We start from the raw sequence: 12,326 nt of genomic DNA, 5'->3' as shown, positions 1-12,326 counted from the left end.
CTTACTTTCTGCACCATTTTGCCCTGGTGTCCTTTCTCTGTTATTTTGTTCTTTTTCCTCACTGCAGTCATTTAAACAATTTCCAGTCTCACATTGAAGTGAAGTCATTTTAAGACGGCTTCCTCCTGTTTAAATTAGGGGAGGAAAGAAAGGGAAAAGAAAATATTTCTTGCTTTGCTGTCAGCCTTCCAATATGAGCAAGTAAAAACTATGTTCAGTGGTGCTAAGTCCTTTCACTGCTCTGGCATAAGCACCTTGCCTATGGAGGTACTGTCACACTGCAAATCTGAGATACAGACTTGCAAGGCAGTCCCATGAATCTAGCTGCCAGGCCAAAAATATCTACCTGCTCTTCTTTCAGCAAAGTTATGGTGGTGGTTATAAGCTTTCAAACACAGTATTTTCATTATATTGGTTATTTTCCAATCATATGTTGAAATATATTGGTAGTTTAAAAGGCTGATATTGGTAAGAGGAATTATACTTTTCAAAATCATTACTCTCTATTAAAGATCAATAAATAAAATATTCAAGGAAACATATTAGTTCTTCAATGAGGGACAACAGCCACCAAAACAGAAACAACCACCCTGCAGTATAGCTGCAGCAGCAGAAACTAACCAGGACCCACTCCTCAAAGGGCTGGAGACCCAGAGGAGAGGATGTCCCAGGGGTGCCCAACACCTCTTTGTTCATTAGCTACAGATGTGACCAGTGGGGCAACTTGTATTTTTAGACCCCTTCCTCTGGCTGATCAGCCTTGCCATATCTGCTTCTAAACTGGCAAAACTTCTTGGGTCAAATTTCTGGGTTTGTTGTTTTTTTTTTTTAAATATCACTGCTAATTGACTGCTCTAGGAGATGGGGGAGATAAAGGACTTAAACAGATTATGATCCAAGTATGCAGGAAAGGGTAAGGATAGCTTTACGGCTAATGCACTGGGCGAAGGCTTGGGGAGCCCAGCTCATCTGGGGGCATGGGCACAGTCCCTCGGCATGACTTTGAACCAGTCATTTGCTCTTCTCTTATCTCACCTGCAAGATGGCGAGGACATGTTCATCAGTGTTTGAGAAGTTCACAGAGGCTGGGGTAATGAACACCACTCGGGAATGGAGGCTGAAAGGGGACATGATACTTCCCAGTTCTGGCTTTTGGGACACTCGTTCCAGCCTTTCCTCCCCCGGGAGGACTCTGAGGATCTCTGTGAGCAGTGGGAGATGCTGGGGAGCCGTGATGCTGTGGCTGGATTTAAGCTGCCTGGCCAGGGAGAGGCGCAGTGAAAGCACAGCATCCCAGAGCATGGGACCAGCTGTCTCCATCCATAGCTCCAAGCACTCCCACAGCAACTAATCAGTGTTGTTTATTAGTGCTGTGTTCCTCTAGCTGGACACACTGCAGATTGCTTCTGTTATGTCCCTCCCTACTTCCCCAGGAGAAGACCTGGAAGGAAATATGCCTTGCAGTGTGCCCTGCAGGTCAGCTAATCCTGCTCCTGTGGGACCGGAGTGGAGGACTGAGCTTCAAACAAGGAAACCTTGTGCAAAAAAGCATCTGTGCAAGGGAATTATTAAGAGTTTTCTCTTCTCTGCAGTGAGGTACTTCTTGCTGGCTAATAAGACCAGCCTCACTAGGGCTGCTGAAGCTGTGGAAGCTAAGAGTGATGCAGCAACATCCCCTTGCCGGCACAGCCTGAGCCGGAGCTGGTGGTGTGAAACCTCTGTGAACCCTGGATGAGCCGCTCCTGGTCCACACCACAGCCTCCCCAGTGTGGCTGCTAGTTCACAAGGCAGATTTGCCTTCACCCCATGCAGCTAGGAGCCCAGCAGACACCGTTCAACATAGATGCCCAGCAAGGAGCCTGGTGAGAAACATGTCAGCAGTGCACCACAAGCACCATGCTGCTCCAGAGATGAACACCACATCAACGGCAACATCTGCTTACACTGCATCTACTGCTGGCTTGTCTCTACAGTGACCACTGAGCATGCAGAAGCAAATGCTCCAGGGGAAAATTAAAGAGCATTTTGGTTTTGTCTGGCTGAAATGGGCAAAAGAGGATCCATCGTACATGCTCCTGTATCAGAGATTACTCTCACAGGAGAGAGGATGGGACCTCAGCTGTGCCTAAGGCAGGACTGGTATTCAGGAGACTTCTCCACGGGGCTTGGGTGAGTGCAAGCTCTCCATCTCTCTCGGGAAGCTCGTGCTTCAGCAGCCTCCTGTGCCATGCCCACTGCCCTCACCAGGGGGGCTCCTGCCCAGTTCAAAGCCGTGCTCCTGCTGCACCCCTCACCCCTCATGCTACACTCCTGGTGCAGGCACCCTCGGCTCAGCCCGTGCACACCCCTTCCAGCACAGCCAGGCCAGCAGCGGGCTGCCAGGCTAGCCTGATGCTTATTTATGATCAATATATTGTGTTAATTGTAGTTCACAGAAGAAGTGCATGTGGCCTGTGGCTCAGAGAGCTTCCCAACAGGCAGGTGAAGGTCTCAGAAGGGAGAGAGCACCTCACAAGTGAGGTGCAAGCTAAGGGGTGAGCTAAAAGACATCACCCAACAGCTTTTTAATTTGCCACCTGGATTCTGAGTTTCGCATTCTTGAGCTTTTCTCCTCAAACAAGACAGCTAGTAACATTTTCCTTGAATAAACTTAGGTGTTTTTGCATAATCAGATTATTCCAGGAACTGGAGCCTTGAAGAAAAGCCAGAGCCTGTTACACGAGGTGTGAACACAGAATCCCCCGAGTATCACAGTGCTGTCACTTGGATAGATGGGAAGTACAGTTTGCAGGGAGAGGGTTATCCTTCATTTTTAAGATTTGCATTTTAATCCAGTTAGCTTCTTGAAAATTTAGCAGCCTCTCCCAAATTTTCTCAGAGCCTCAAGGGACTGGTGGTGGGAGAGAAATGCAGGAGGAGGAGAACACACCAGAACAGCATAAGGATGCAGCAGACAGAGAAGGCGAGCTGTGAAAAGAGCAGGGTCACTGGAAGGACAGTGCTTGGGTCTTGGCTGTGGCAGGGAGTCTAATTTGATGCTAAATTCTGTGAACCCTAGGTTTTTGCTGGTGGTTTTGAGCAAGCATCGGTAAGACCACCAACACCAGACCTATCACCTGAATTATTCTGCTGTGAACTCCTGGGGTAGCAGTGTCAGATGAATCAGGCACAGGTCAAGAGTTGCTCTCTGAGTTGTCAATCTGACAAGGACCCACAGTGTGTCTTAAAGCCAGCAATTTAACCTCCCATGTTTTCTGTTTCTTTATCTGCAAAATGGAGCAAACAGTATTTCACTCAAAAAGCATGAAACTTGTGTATGTGTGGCATATTGAAAAGGAGTGTTATGAATAATCATGTATCTGCAGATGCATAGGAAATGAAGTCAAACAAAACACTCTGGTCTTTGGTTTCCTAAATTCAGAAATAATTTTTATCCTCAGATCGATGCAGGCAACACTATGTTGCCTTTCTTTAGGAGGCATGAAGGGTCAGTAAAAAGTAGGTTGGGACTCTGAGTGTCTAATTCATGCAATTTTTTCTCTGCCATTTTGCTTAGTTGAGCTTAAATGGGAAAAGAAGGAGTGGGTTTGTTTTCAGGCAGCTTGGTTTGCATGGGACTTTATCGATTAATTAACTTCTTTACCACAACAGCTGATGTGGACTTGCTACAGTCATATTCATGGCACTGCCTGGGTTTGCTAATGCACAGATTTTTGCTATCTTAATGTACCAATGCTGGCTGCAGTTCATTGTTAAGGCTTCTCTTGGATCCGTTTCCTTGTGAAAGCTACGCCAACCTCCAGTGCATAAATAGTGTGTCAGTGCAGCGCATTGTGAGGACTAGATCCGGTTGGGTATTTTCCCACTGAATATTTTTTTTCCATCTGAAAATGCCAGTTGGTCAAAATGGGAATGTTCTGCAGGAACGTGTCAATTTTGACAGATTGCTAGAGCCTGGGGAGTTAAAACCCATCAGTTTTGCCATGGGGGCTACAAAGCCGCTTGGCACCACAGGGCCCCAGATCTCCACAGCAGCTTGCGCAGTTGCAGGGCCGCAAACAGGAGCTGATTTTGCCTGAGGGCTCCCTCCCTGCTTTCCTCCGAGCAGCCCTCCTAGGGGAGCTGGGCTCATGCTGGCAAACCAGGCAGGAACCTCTGCTTCCTCACGACAGAGCTTTCCTAAGCTTTTTCAAATCTCATGAGTTTTCCCAGAGTGGGAGACTGTGTTTCTGCCCTGCTTCAAAATAAGAAGCCTTTAAAAAACTCTGTTTATAGACTTTCTGTCATTCTGGAATACCAACACACAGATGCATTGGAATAATCGCTGGTTAGCTGCTTTGCTTCTGAGTATTGATAACAAGTGCAACCATATCTCCTTCAAATGAAGGTGTAAACAAAAAGGAAAATAAAAAAATTAATGAGATCAAGGAGACAAACTTGATTAATAATGGAAAATGCTGCATGGGCCTGAATTTTGACAGCACACCGCCTTGCCTTCCTCTCTCCTGCTGCCTTTGGGCTGGTGCTTGCTCACATCTGGGCAGCGGAGCCACCAAGCAGCGGCAGGGCACAGCAGCCTGGCTTTGTGCCCAGAGAGCCAGTCATGCTCTGAGAAGAAATCGCCTGTGATATGTCACTCATCTCCTCGTGTGGCTGTGGACAGGGCAGAGTGTTTCTTTTTGCCCCATCTGCAAATGGGGATCAGGATTCTGGCTAGGTCTGCTGCCAACCCTGCTGTGACAGCGTCACATCTTCTGGAGCCTGGCCTAATTCATTTAATTTGAGCTGCCAAGTAGTTCTCAGAGGGTAAGAGCTTCAAAATGCTCCTGTCTTAAATAGATTTGAAGAGATTAGCTAAAAGTGAAAGACTCTGTATCCAGGCCTCTCCCTACATACAGCCCAACACAGTCTGATACTGCTTTTCTGTAGTGATACAAAATGCATTGCAAAGGGGGTGGTAAAGAAAGAGACCCATGCTTCAAAACTGACCAGCCTCAAACTCAGGAGAACCCGTGTGAGGGCATAATGCATGCAACTAAGATATTTGCACCTTGGTTTTACTCAGGTGATTTTTCCCACTCCTGTCTTCATAGTCTTCTATGACATTAATGGCAATTAAGCACTGACAGCTTGCATTGCAGCGGCAGCGAGGGGGCTAGCACGGGGCTGTGGCTCCGTACTCTGCAAAGACATGTCATGTAGATGCAGCCTCTCATCTTTTTGGAATGCTTTTGCCGTACTGAACCAAGCAGTGCCCAGAATAAGACTTGTGGCCTCCTGTGAGCTTCTGACTTGCTGTGGGCAGGTGGGAACAGCAGGCCAGGAGACAAGGCTGACCCTGACTCCATCAGCAGCTGCTTCATTGCAGGGTCCCCAGGAGCTAGTGCAGGTGCACCCACAGCACAGTCTGCAGAGCAGGCAAAGCTGCCCATAATGTGCCAAATGCCCTGCCTTTAGAGGAAGCCATTGGCACTTATAACTTTCCACAAGGCTCTCAAGATTTCAAAAATATCGCAGTCAGCCCTGCAAGCTGTGTCTGTGAAGGATGAGCTGGGAGCTCATCTGCCAGTCTCTGCTTCATTCTCCTTAATTTTACCATGTTTTCCTGTCATTTTTTGGTGGGAAAGGTTGCTGTGAGCTCTTTGGTCTTAGTGCAAATCTGAGTCTGATTATCAGAACTTTGCCAAAAATATCCTTGGTTTTTCTCCATTTCCTCTAAACATTTTGCACTGCCAATTAATGGAGGACCTACATCGACAGTGTGAGGCTTTATTTCCTGGAATACAGACAGGTAGGAATGAGCTTTAATCTGCTAGGGGCAGTGTATAATTTGAGTGCAACTACCTTTGTAGCTTAGCTTGTGAGTAAGCTTCCATAGCTCAGAGGAACAGTTCCAGCAGCTGCAAAATCATATGCTAAACATCAGCTTCAGAAAAAGCTCAAGCAGAATTATTGTGGCCATAAAACTGAGGAACATTCTGTTTTCTCTGACCTTAAGCTCAGCTTCTTTACACTTCCTGGGAAATCCTGGTGTTTTGCTCCTTCTGGTACTCACTCTAGAGAGAGCACACTCGTCCTTATTCATCTTTGTCATGAAAAACCTGCAAAGGATTTACATTGCCTTTCCCAGAAAACGTGCCTTCCAATCCTCCAAGTGTACAAAGCAGAAATAGGTCCCAAACACCCAGGATCTTACAAGAGAAAACAGATGAAAGTCCATCAAAGAGGAATCTAACATGGTGTTTTATTTCCCTTTCTAGCGTCCTCCCTCTGTGCAGTTTGCTGCTTTAAATTAAATTCCTCTTCCCAGCAGTGTGTGTTTGTGTAACAGGGGCAGGTAGGTGTGTGTCAGAGGTTCATGCGTGGCCGTGCTAGAATTTTTGGGACACCTCACATCAGAAAGGTCTCACCACCAGGAACTAATGGTTGGAATAGAAAAGCCAGACAAAGGGCTCTGAGGAAAGATGGTTTCTTTCAACATGCAGATGGGAATGAGGCAGAGAGGTGGAGGGATAGAGTTTCTTAAGAACTCGGGGCTGCCAAGCACGGGCAGATTTTCAGAAGAGCTGAGCTCCCATTTACTAAGTAAAATAATGGGCTAATTCTTCCAAAGAACTCCGGACAAGGGGAAATGAGCTCTTCTGGGGATCTTGCCTTATATAGTTATTGTAATGACTTGGTCTTAGTGCCAAGTGTATGAAAATCCATCACAAAGTGACTTGCCAAAGTGATACAGGGAGCCTGTGATGCATCTGGGGATCAAATCGTGATCTCTGAGAGAAAGTACATTATTCAGGCCTCTTGTCTGGAAAGCTCAAGGTTTAGCTTTGGCTTGGCTGTCTTGCTTTAGACAGAAAAAAAAAAAATAGCTCAAAGCAGATCTTGCAGTTCCTTAGGAGCCTTTTGTGTGTTTCCCCAGGGAGCTCTAGCGAAGGACCTGATCTCCCTGTGAGGAGCTGTCCTCAGGGCTGGTATGACTGGGATGAGGCAGAGACAACCCCACCTCATCCTGCCCACCCTGAGCAGCGCAAAGGGCTTCAGGGCTCAGCAGGATTTTAGCTCTTCCATGCACACTTCATAATTTTTGAACAAATTCCTCCAGGGCTGCTGGGCATGATGAAGGCTTGGAGAATGCCTGTGAGCAGGCTGGTGAAGCATCTTTCCTGAGTCTTATAATATCATATGCACGATACCTTTTCTTACAAAAAACAAAGCCAAAACTTAAATGATGCTCTGCAAACAGTGTGAGGGGTCAGCATTGGTGTGGTGCCATACTTTCTGCGTTTTAGTTCTGACTTACCTTTTTATTCAGTAGGATCTCTAGCACAACAGACAGGCTTTCACACTGCAGCCTGGACAGCCACTTGGCTAATTGTAACAGAAACAATTACAAGTAAGTAGCTGAAGGCAAGGTGTGGGAACAGAGGTTTTCTTAGAGATGCAGGCTGCAGTGCTGGATGCATTAAAAAGAGACTCACTCCCCTCCCAGCTGCCTAGATGCCTCCTGCCTTGCTGAAATCATCAAGAATTGTCACATGAAAATAGCCACGGAGCCACAGAGGCCAAAGGATAGGACTCCAGTTCGTGTCAGACCCATCATTACTTTCATTAGCAGCAATTACTACTCCTGGAGGAGCAGCCATCCGGCTGGACTTGCTTTCTTCCTAGTGGCTGGCTCTGCATTTTGCTTTCAAGGCATAAAGTGACAAGCCGTAACCACTACCAGACATCAGCAGTGCGATGGCATCTTCCACTAACATGGCTCATTTCATTGTCTGTGACACAGGGACCCGCCAGAGGTCTTTGGGCTCCTGCAGTCAGAGGTGTGAGGAAAAAGAGGAACCACTTTTGTTACCTAACAATAACCATCACGTGCTTTGCCTGAATATCAACATTTTCTGAAGTTCAGCAAAGAGCTCTGCTAACTCTGTTTTCCTCATTAGCCTCTTTTTTCAGCACCTCTGAGGTTCCTGCTCCAAACCCCTGGTTTCCTTTCCTCTCAGCCTGCTGTTTCTCCATTTTCTCCATAATGTGCCTTGACACCTCCGGCTGAACAAGGACCTCTGTTATTTGCTCCTATCCAATTAAATGCATCCTCTAAACCAGGAGCTTTATCCTACCACCTTGCAGCTAAACATGTTTGTGGGAAAGAAGCCTGTGGGCTGTGGGGAGCATTGTGGTGACCATCTTTTTCTTTTGAGTCACCAGAAGTGCTGCACACCAGCCTCCTGAAGCACACCATGCTCTTATGCTACTTCTATTCATGCTTTTGGTATGTAGAAGACAGCCAGGCAATACGTTGCTCCAAGTCTGGTTTTACAATCAGGATCCTAAATATACACACCATCACTGTGGGCGCGATGGCACGGTCCATGCAGAGGTGAGGCATTGCTGCTGTGGGAGCACATACAGCCCTCCCCTGTGTGCTGGGCTGACCCTGGCTGGACGCCTGGTGCCCACCCAAGCCGCTCTGTCCCTCCCTCCTCAGCTGGGCAGGGGAGAGAAAACACGATGAAAGGCTCACGGGTCGAGACAAGGACAGGGAGGGCACTCAGCAATTACCTTCATGGGCAAAACAGACTTGACTTGGGGAAATTAGTTTATTACCAATCAAATCAGAGTAGGATAATGAGAAATACAACCAAAACTTAAAAACACCTTCCCCCTACCCCTTCATTCTTCCTGGGCTCAACTTCACTCCTGAATTTTCTATCTCTATTCCCTGCAGTAGCGCAGGGGGACAGGAATGGGGGTTGCATCCCATGTCTCTGCTGCTCCTTCCTCCTCAGGGAGAGGGCTCCTCACACTCTTACGCTGCTCCAGTGTGGAGTCCTTCCCATGGGAGGCAGCCCTCCAGAAACTTCTCCAACATAGGCCCTTCCCATGGGCTGCAGTTCTTCTAGTAGCTTCTCGTAGAAACCACCTCTGCAGCTCCCCTGCTACCAAAACCTTGCCACGTAAACCCAACACAGCCTGTATTGTGAAGGAGTTCAGAGAGGAGCGCAAGAGTGGGAGAGCCCTCCAGCTGCCCCAGTTTGGCTTGGTCCTTCCTGGGCCTAGATGAGCACTGCCATGGTGGCTTCTACTGCATGTGCAGAGAAGCTCATGCTTAGGAGGGTGCAAGATAAGACAGAGGGGTTCAAAGAGGCATTTCTTACAAAGTAAAGCAGGAGCTGACACTCCTAAAACTACCTGATGCACCTGAAAATGCCTTTGGTTTGGGTATCAGTATGTAACACATTGTTAAAGATACATGTACCTGACTGCAAGAACGTGACTCCTTTGCTGATGCAGTGAAAACCCTTAATCTCAAAAATCAGAACTCAGTTGCCTTCATTCTTGATCGTGAATGTCACAATAAGTAATCTTCCTTTCTGCAATAAAGATGAGTATATAGACATTGCAGGAGACGCAAAGAGCTCCTCCTGTGACAACAGAGCTTTCTAATAATGCAAGTTCTCCAAGGCAGAAATTTCAGTTTATAGCAGTCACATATCTAGTGCAAATGGTCCCTGCTGACAGATTAGCCTGACTGTTGGGATTTAATATGCTTGAGGACCTCAGAAGGCACCTTATAAGAAAGGCATATGCAGTAGTAGCAATCACATATGCCCATCTAGTGGGACTAGGGGAGAAGATACCATCTAGAGCGGAAGGTCTCACTGGGCAACTTCTCTGTTGCCGGGCAAAACTGGCTCTTCTCTAGAACTATTTTCAGTCTTGTGCCCAGCGAAACTCAGCTGTCTATACAGACTGGTTTTCAGCTGTCTAGCTCATCCAAAAGCCTCCTTCAGGAAACACATGTTCTTCCTTATAAGATCCAGGCAGATTTTCTTGTTCTATCTCATACTCACTGCAAGTCAGAAAAGGCTGGGAGATGCGATGTAGAAGAGGGGCAGAAAAACAGACAGGGTAAAAAAGTTTAAATAAGACATAATAAGATCACAATACCCCTTTCTAACTTATAATAAAACACTTCTAACTAAACAGGAATTTTCCAATCAGATCTGTTAACTGAAATCCTCCCACCAAAAGTTTTCTGAGATCCACCAGTGCAGGGTAAGAAGAGCCTGCACCATTGCAGTTAGTTCATATTATACTTCAGGTTTTGCCCAGCATTCATGTACTAACATTCAACACAACTTCAGAGGTTTCCACTATGTGAAACAAAGTTGATGGTTGAGGCAATGATAGGCTGTGACACTTAAACATTCCTCCACAAGTACTCGTTCCAGAAGGAGATTGATTTGAATTTGTTCATCATGCCAGAGCCACGGCAAAGCCTGAGGATCTGGCTGTGGTGCTCAGCCCACCCCAGCATGTCCCTGCTCTTGTTCAGCAGACCCAGATCTCCTGGGCACAGGCTGGGGGTTACGCCCGCTCCATGTCCTCTGGACCTGCCACCTCTCCATGAGTTCCTGGGGCTGCCTGCATCAAGCAGTGTCCCACATACGGGGGACAGAGTCGTAATGCCTTTAACTGGGAGGTGCTTCTTGCTGGGTTGGCTGCAACTTCCTCATGGTAGGGAGAAGACCTGCTGGGTTTGGAGAGGGGAAGCAATGCCCACGTAGGGTCAATGGCTGCCAGCGCCTCTCCTGTGATGGCCAACAATGCCTGAATCCCACAGACCAGGCACCCACCTGTTTTGTTTTGGGCTTGTCACTGAGAGCTGCACGCACCTAATTTAAAGGGAAACTCTTTGGTGGAGTTCCCTGGGTTAATTTGCAATTAACTGTAAGCTCATTTGGGTTTATCTCACCACGTCATTTGGTGGTTTATGTTCACCGATGGCTGCAGTTGACATAATATTAGAAGTAAATAGAACAGAAACAAGCACTGCAGTCCAAAAAGAAAATAATTAAAGACACATAAGCTTAAATTTTAACAACTACCACAATTTTGTGTCTTATGGGACTTGATTTTGGGAGGGGCTTGTTCAGGGCCTCAGTTCCTAGAGTACTTTGATTAAAGAAAACATTTGCTTTCTTTTACAACAGAATTAAGTACCAGATGTCAAAACTGCAGAGCAAAAGTGTGAAAATGTGGTCTGCTACAATTCCCAATGGGCTTTTTTCCCAAAAGCTTGTATTCTCCAGATCAGTCATGGTTTTGTGTAGATCCTAATGGAAGATCTTCTAACAGTGGGGATTGGCAATATCACTTCTAGGAGTGGTTCCCTAACTCAAAAGAAATAGAAACTTTTTATCTCTAACCCTCAGTTGATGTCATAAAAAAGGGAGAAAAATTGCAAAATAGATGGATAACTATTCAGGTTCCTTTAACATGTAATTTCCCATCAACAACGTCTATTATGAATTCTTGGTCCCATTATCTCGGAAGGAGAGGCCAGTGTGGGAGTTGCTGCTGCTGCGAAATGGTACTTCATTGTACAGTTCATTGTGCTTCACATTTCCTTTCATTTGTTGCTCGATTTATCTAAGCGCTGACTGAAATGCAAAATCGAATCCTTAAATAGTCCTAGCATGGGCTTTGTTTTATTCTGCAGGCTTTAGCAGAAGGCAGGGGAGCACCACAGCCTACAGACCTCAGCTCAGCATGATTATGGTGGAGAAATATCCAGCATCACAGAGAGGGTGCTGAAAGCGAATGTTCCTCTCACAGACCAAGAATAATTTGTTGCTTGGGAAACAGCCATTCCAGCTAAGATCCTTAATGTTAGGGTTGGATGAAGAGAGAAAGAGCTCTAGGAAACTATGCAGAGCTGACTTTGTTTCAGAGGCAGTGGGCAGGTTTGTGGTCTGCACTGCAGCAGGAGGACATGTCGGGCAGGGAGCAGGTCTGAGCTGCCCCAAGGCACAAAAGAAAAGTAACAAACTTCATCAATAGGCAGGTGTTCAACTTCCAAGTGCCGGCTGCTGTGCCAGAGCCTAAATCTGGCAAAGGCTTCCAACAGAATAATTTTATTTTCTTTTTGATAAAAAATGAAGACTTGAAGGAACCGGTTTGTAAATTTGTGTCCAATTTGTTGACTTCTCTAGGAGGAGAAAGGAAACGAACGCTAAATCCGTCCCTCTGTTACTACTTATCTCCGCATCCCAAAGAAATAGCAGCAATGTGGAATGCTGAAATGTCTTGCCTTGACATTTTAGAAATTAAACTCTTTGTTCCTGTTATGTTTGTTTTTAAATTGCTGTTTCTTTGTAAACTGGATAAAGTGTGACCTGAGAGATAAACTAGAAACCCAAACCATGCGTTCAAATGCTTTCACTTAATTCAAAATTATTTTTGCTTTCTCTCCTTCCGTTTTGTTGGTTTTTTTAGTTTCTCTGGGAAAATGTGCTCTTTTCAGGTCAACCTGCAGCACA

The sequence above is a fragment of the Falco rusticolus genome, chromosome 4, assembly GCF_015220075.1.
Source record: "Falco rusticolus isolate bFalRus1 chromosome 4, bFalRus1.pri, whole genome shotgun sequence".
NCBI lineage: Eukaryota > Metazoa > Chordata > Aves > Falconiformes > Falconidae > Falco > Falco rusticolus.
Note: the sequence above shows the minus strand (reverse complement) of the source record.